The sequence below is a fragment of the Lathyrus oleraceus genome, chromosome 1 (assembly GCF_024323335.1).
Source record: "Lathyrus oleraceus cultivar Zhongwan6 chromosome 1, CAAS_Psat_ZW6_1.0, whole genome shotgun sequence".
Classification (NCBI taxonomy): domain Eukaryota; kingdom Viridiplantae; phylum Streptophyta; class Magnoliopsida; order Fabales; family Fabaceae; genus Lathyrus; species Lathyrus oleraceus.
Genome location: NC_066579.1, coordinates 269,143,263 through 269,150,548, shown reverse-complemented (window position 1 = coordinate 269,150,548; position 7,286 = coordinate 269,143,263). Strand labels below are relative to the sequence as shown.

At 37.9% G+C, this 7,286-nt stretch overlaps 1 non-coding gene across 1 annotated transcript; it reads right to left on the bottom strand.

Annotated features, from left to right (window-relative positions):
• Nucleotides 1-1,448: 1,448 nt before the first annotated feature.
• Nucleotides 1,449-1,555, bottom strand: LOC127116566 (small nucleolar RNA R71). The gene has a single exon (XR_007801389.1). It is a non-coding gene; the product is annotated as a small nucleolar RNA R71 (small nucleolar RNA).
• Between the last annotated feature and the right edge of the window lie 5,731 nt (nt 1,556-7,286).

Here is a 7,286-nt window from a genome sequence, read left to right as displayed (position 1 = left end):
TATTTATTTTCCGCACTCGCTTTACTTTATTTACTTTCCCGCACTCACTTTACTTTATTTATTTTCCGCACTCGCTTTACTTTATTTATTTTCTGCACTTTACTTGCTCCTTACGCCTCACATTCTAAAATAAACTTTTCATCATGATTAACACCGTTGTGTTTGTTTGTGTTACCATGTCTGGCTAAATCTTTTAAAGGTTAGAATGTAAGGATCGCGGTTAAGTAATGTTTCACATATTGAATCTGTAGAAATACTTCAAGGCTAATTTTATTTTTAACGTGAGTTTTCTAAAACAAACTTGGTTAGTTTTAATTATTCGAGGAGTGAGAAAGCACACTGGCTTAGTAACTAGGAATTTTTATCACTTTAAGGAAAAACTATTTTTGAAACTGTTTTCGGACGCGTTGATAGATTTAAAATCAGGAAACTCCTTGGGTAAAGTTTCCAAATCAAAATCACTTTTCAACTAAGTTTACGAGTCTCATTTCTTAAAAATAAGTTTACTACTTTAGCGTTCTACGCACCTTTAATAAGTGACAATAAAAGGCCTTAATTTAAGGGTAAACTCGGTTCTGAATACGCGAAAGCGACAGTTCCTGTTAAATGGATTCTTTTCAAGAGTAGAAAATATTGCCTCATAAGTAGTTCTATTTAGACAATCGAAACATCACTTAACTGACGTGAATTACATTCAACTTGTCTTACCTGCATTTATTATTTACCGTTATTTTGCAAACCCAACATCTCTTTTATACCGCCTTAGATAAACACTGTAACTATAGTAATCGATAGATTGATGATTGGTCTCTGTGGGATTGATATTCTTTTATATTACTTTGACGTAATTCGTGCACTTGCGAATCAACACGATCAAGTTTTTGGCGCCGTTTCCGGGGACCAATTTTGTCAAATTTCGTACCCTGTTGTTACACCGTATACACTAAGGCATTATTAGCCGGTAAATGCGAAGAACACGTAGTACCGGAAATTTAGTAGATCCTTTAGCGGAACCCGAACGTTATACTCGTACACGCCTCTTACTCATCCGAATTAAGAAAGCTATGGCCGAGAATCGCGATAGGAGACCTCTTAAGGAATTCGCCCAACCCTCTGATGAGGAACCCGGTTCGAGTATAGTAAACCCCTTTATTCCTGCTAACAATTTTGAACTAAAATCGTCTTTGTTGCAATTAGTGCAACATAACCAATATGCGGGTCTCACAACCGAGAACCCGAATCAACATTTAAAAGTTTTTATCCAACTAGTCGACACCTTTAAATCTAAAGGCACTTCACCTGATGCAATTCGTTTAAGATTATTTCCTTTCTCCCTTAGGGATAGAGCACGTTCATGGCTAGATTCACTTCCAGCTAATTCAATAACTACCTGGGAAGACCTTAAGAGAGTATTCCTTGCTAGATATTTCCCCCCTAGTAAGACTGTTGTTCTTCGAAACTAAATAACTAGATTTGCTCAAAACCAAGGAGAATCGCTTTTCGAAGCTTGGGAGAGATATAAAGAGCTATTAAGAGTCTGTCCATACCATGGCCTAGAACAATGGCTGATCATTCATACTTTCTACAATGGACTCCATTATAACACCAAGATGAGCATCGACACTGCCGCAGGTGGCGCGTTGATGAACAAACCTTATCCAGAAGCTTGTGACCTAATTGAGGATATGGCCCAAAACCATTACCAATGGGGAACTGAACGAGCATCAATAGAGAAAAAGGAGAACCAAGGTGGAATACATGAGATAAGCTCTCTAGACATGATGCAGGCGAAAATGGACGCTTTAGCCCTTAGGATCGAACATATGTCTACAAACATTAACACCGTAGCAGTAGTCCACACAGAGTGCGAACTCTGTGGATCTAAAGGACACGAATCGGCGGAGTGTAACCTTTTGAACGAATTGAATACCGACCAAGTGAATTACGCCCAAGGTAACCCATTTTCAAAAACTTACAACCCTGGATGGAAGAATCATCCGAATTTCTCCTATAAAAACCAGAACCCTATCTAAAATCATGCACCTCACAGACCGCAAGGTTATCAAGCCCAAAAACCAAACCAACCTATGCAAGTTGTGCCCCAGAAGTCTAACCTTGAGAAGATCATGGAGAGCTTTATATCGGGCCAGACTCAGCAAAATAAAGAATTCCTAAACCAGAACATTCACGTAAACGAACTTATAACGCAATTAGGAACCAAGGTTGATCAGATAATCACTCACAACAAAATGCTCGAAACCCAGATCTCACAGGTAGCACAAAACCAAGCCCCACAAACTACACCTGGATGCCAATTCCCTGGACAACCTCAACCAAACCCTCGAGGGCAAGCTAACGCTATCTCGTTACGAAGTGGGACCACTTACGAAGGGCCTCATAACCCAGCAATGAGCGAGTCCAAAACTTCTATACCTACCAACCAAGAAGAGGAACCGGAGGAATCCGAGAAACAAACCAACCAAGAAGGTGAAGCCAAGGATAAAACTTATAAACCACCACCCCCGTACAAACCACCAATCCCATATCCGCAAATACTTAAACAAACCAAAATTAACAACCAATACCAAAAATTTATAAAAGTGATAAAAAAGATTCATGTAGAGATTCCTTTCACCGAAGCTATCACCCAAATTCCGTCTTACGCCAAATTTCTCAAAGACATCTTAACCAATAAGCGTAGGCTTGATGATCCAAAACCCTTGGAATGCAACTTTATTTCCGAGGATAAACTTGCTAAGAAGGAGAAAGACCCCGGTAGTTTTTCTATACCTTGCATTTTAGGGAATCATGTGATCGACAAAGCTTTCCTAGACTTAGGCGCTAGTGTAAGTTTAATGCCCTTAGTTGTATGTAAAAGGTTAAACCTAGGAGAATAGCAACCAACTAAGATGTCCCTCCAATTAGCTGATAGGTCTGTTAAGTATCCTGTAGGCATTTTAGAATACATCCCACTTAGGATCGGTCAACTTTATATCCCAACAACCTTTATGGTCATGGATATCAAAGAAGACGAAGATATCCATATCCTTTTAGGTAGACCATTCTTATCAACAGTCGGAGCTATAATAGATGTCAAAAGAGGAAAATTAACCTTCGAAGTAGGGGATGAAAAGATCGAGTTCATTCTTTCGAAATTCCTGATGGCACCAATTCTAGGAGACGCATGTTATGCGGTCGATATCATAGATGAGTGCATAAGAGAATTTGATCAAGAAGAACCTAAGATCGAACCATTTTCAAACCCGAATGAAAAGGATGACGAGTTAGAGGAAACAAAACCTCACACTAACGAATGTCTGGATCTTACTCCAGACCCTTCACCTAATTCTCAAAAACCAACCCAAGAACTTAAGGAACTACCCAAGAACCTAAGATATGAGTTTTTGGATGAAGAAATGAACCGCCCAGTAATAGTTAGTGCCACCTTAAACCAAGACGAGACGAATCGACTCTTGAACGTTTTAAGAAGATACCTCTCTGCCTTAGGGTACAACATCTCGGATTTAAAAGGTATTAGCCCATTTGTGTGTATGCACATGATCTCACATGAGGAGGATTCAAAACCTTCCAGAGAACATCAGAGAAGGATCAACCCTGTGATGAGCGAGGTGGTGAAGAAGGAAGTCCTTAAACTACTGGAAGCTGGTATAATCTATCATATTTCTGATAGTAAGTGGGTTAGTCTTGTACCTATGGTACCCAAGAAGGGAGGCATCACAGTTGTGCAGAACGAGAAGGGAGAGCATGTCGCTAAACGCATAGAAGGCGGATGGCGTATGTGTATAGATTATAGGAAGCTCAATAAGGCAACTAGGAAAGACCATTTCCCCCTTCCATTCATAGATCAAATGCTGGAGCGTCTTGCCAGACACACTTACTTTTGTTATCTTGATGGATATTCTGGATTTTTCCAAATACTCATACACCCCGAGGATCAAGAGAAAATGACTTTTACCTGTCCTTACGGAACGGTTGCTTACAGACGAATGCCGTTTGGACTCTGTAATGCGCCTGCTACTTTCCAACGTTGTATGATGTAAATCTTCGCAGATTATCTCAACGGAATTATGGAAGTATTTATGGACGACTTCTCGGTGTGTGGATTAGACTTTGAAGACTGCCTTACTAACCTTGAGAAAATCCTAGAGAGATGCATAGAAGTTAACCTTGTGTTAAACTAGGAGAAGTGCCACTTTATGGTTAAAGAAGGCATAGTGTTAGGACATATAATATCTGAAAGAGGCATTGAGGTTGATAAAGCAAAAATAGAAGTTATAGAAAACCTTAACCCTCCTAAGACAGTTAGAGAAGTCCGTAGTTTCCTTGGGCACGCCGGTTTCTACCGACGCTTCATAAAAGACTTCTCTAAAATAACAAAACCACTGACCGGCCTTCTGATGAAAGACATTGAATTCATTTTCAATGAGAAATGCATCGAAGCCTTTAACCGTTTAAAACAAGCATTAATTTCAGCACCCATTCTACAAACTCCAGATTGGACTAAACCCTTCGAAATAATGTGTGATGCTAGCGATTTCGCTATAAGAGCTGTTTTAGGGCAAAGAAAAGATAAGAAATTACACGTAATATATTACGCTAGTAGAAACCTAGATGCCGCTCAATTAAATTATACAACAACTGAGAAGGAACTCCTAGCTGTAGTTTTTGCAATCGATAAATTTAGGTCTTATCCATTTTTGTAGGATCTGAAATTGTGTTTTATTTTTGTAGGATCTACTCCTGTGGACTGTCAATCTCTCCTGGATTCCTTTCCTTTGTGGCAATATATTCCCCCACAAAGATTATTTTTTCATACATATCATATACATCATGAGGTCTCTTAGGGACCAAAATTTGTTTCTTGATGTTGTTATTTAAGTCTATTATACTGAGTTGATACAAAGATTTTAACCTTCACATCCTCAGCTAGAATGTCCTTAAATAGGGGTAGTTGTAAGACCCTAATTTTGACCCTAAGATCCCTCATGTTATTCCATCATTTGCATAGGCTTTGGGATTACACCTTGGCATCCTCCTCACCCCTCATTCATTGGGTTTGCATTGGGAGAGATCACCAAGCACATTTGATTGTATCATACTTTGTTTTTCTTTGTTTACTAATCGAAATGCCAAAAATATGTCTAGTGTAGTTTCATTTCTTTTATAGGTAGTGTGTGCATCCATATGTGCCCTATCAAGCTCATATATAGGGTTTAAGACCCTCAATGCAAGAGATCAATCAATGAAAGGTTCACAATGGTTCTAAGCATCATATATGGATCCCCATGTTCATTATGTGTTATTTTGATCAAGAATTCATCAAGAGTTTAAAGCTTGTTTATTGTGGAAGCCCTAATTCATCTAGGTATCATGTGTGACTTCCTCAACAAGTTTCTTCATCATTTGGTCAAAGATATTAAGGTATACTACATTATACATCATATTATGAATATATGATTCTCCATGAGCCTCAAATATCAAGAGAATTTCAAGTTTGCAAGTAGGTTCAAAGAGGTTGACCAGAGAAAGTCAACTGGTCAAATCTAGGGTTCCCTAGACCCTATTGTCATACCCAAATTTTGTCCTGTTCATATTACACTACATTCATATGCATTTATATAACCATTTCATCTAGTAATGCCTCTTCTAATCTTCATGCATTTGGTCATTGGTCTAACCCTATGGTCTTGATCATGGAATACGTTTCAATCAAAACTACATTTGTGCTTCATTATCACATGACCACTTCGTTTGGTCATGAACCTTCATAAAAGATATGCATTTGGCCAATTTGGTATTAGGCTAGGGAAAGTCAACATTTGGTTTGCTATTTGATTATTTACATAGTCAAGGCACGCATCCGAATATTAAAATATGTGCAAACTCATCCATATATTTCACTCATCTCATCCAATTTTACCATCCCACTTTCATATTAGATCCATGAGAGTTTGTTCTCCTCTTTAAATTTGGAATTTTTCTTTTGGTTTCATTGATTTAAATGGTTTTATATAGAATGATAAGTTTTTATAAGTTCTCATTCCAATTTACAAGTGCACTTAAATGTGAGAATGGTCTTTGTTTTGATTTGGGGGCACCCATTTAGCCTTGGCCAATTCAATAGAGTCATTCCCTATTTGACATGATTGTTGTAACTTCTAATTATGAGCATATGCAAGCATTGAGCACGTTTCTTTTTATATAGAATTCCGTTTTCACTTAAGGATTTATCTTGAAGCTTAAAAGATCACTAATCCAAGGAAAGAAACATTGGGCTTCAAATTTACCTTTCAAGGTTACATTAAGCATTGTTTAGCAAAAACTAATTAAATTTACATTTAAACTACCATTCGACGCACATATGGCGTTATGGTACAGTTGAGGTGTTTTATTCATTACAACATAAACCTGCCCCTAATATTCTTAATTTTTCATTTACGCCTCATCAAAACTCCTTCCTCAATACCCCTACATTAAGCCATTCTTCCACTTAAGTACCCATGCCGCTGTGACCGGTAAAAAAGAGAAGAAGTTAATCCAAAGCCTTCATATAACCTTATCACATAACGTCTCAAATTAACAAGTTATCGGCATCATAAACTGAAAACAATTAAAAAAACTTGAATATAGATTAATAATTTGAAAAAAAACAATTTACACAAGGGACCACAGGGAGTACGTTTTTCGTTTTACAAGAGTGGTGGCACCACTCAAGGCGAGGAGCTCACCATTTGGATCCCACGAAATCTGGGATGCACCAAAGATTTCCTAATGGATTTATCCTAAGATTACCAGCTCATCATTAAGGGAATTTGACATGTTTATCCCTCATCCTCGCCCTATAAATATAAATCTATTACGCCAAACAGAAGAACACACACATACCGTTATTCTGCCAAAATTCATCAAGAACCATTTACCTAAAGCTCAAAATTCCTAAAGTCTAAGTTAGAGTTTCACACTGAAACTCTGACCTAAACGAGCTCAGACCCTAAACGCAGCAACCAACAGCATTCAAAAAAATCAGAGAGAATGAGAAGAATGAGAGAAATTAAAATTAAAAAAAGAGACTCATCTCAAACGCATCGGAGAAGACGTCGCCGGCGACTTGACTCTGATCAAGTATACTCTTTTTTTACTTCTTTGCTTAAAATCTTCGCACCACCTTGCTCGCCTTGATGAATTGACTAGAAACCCCAATTTAATTATGTCGAATTGCTGTTATTTTAGACTTAATTGCAAATTTAGGGTTTGCGTTTGAATGT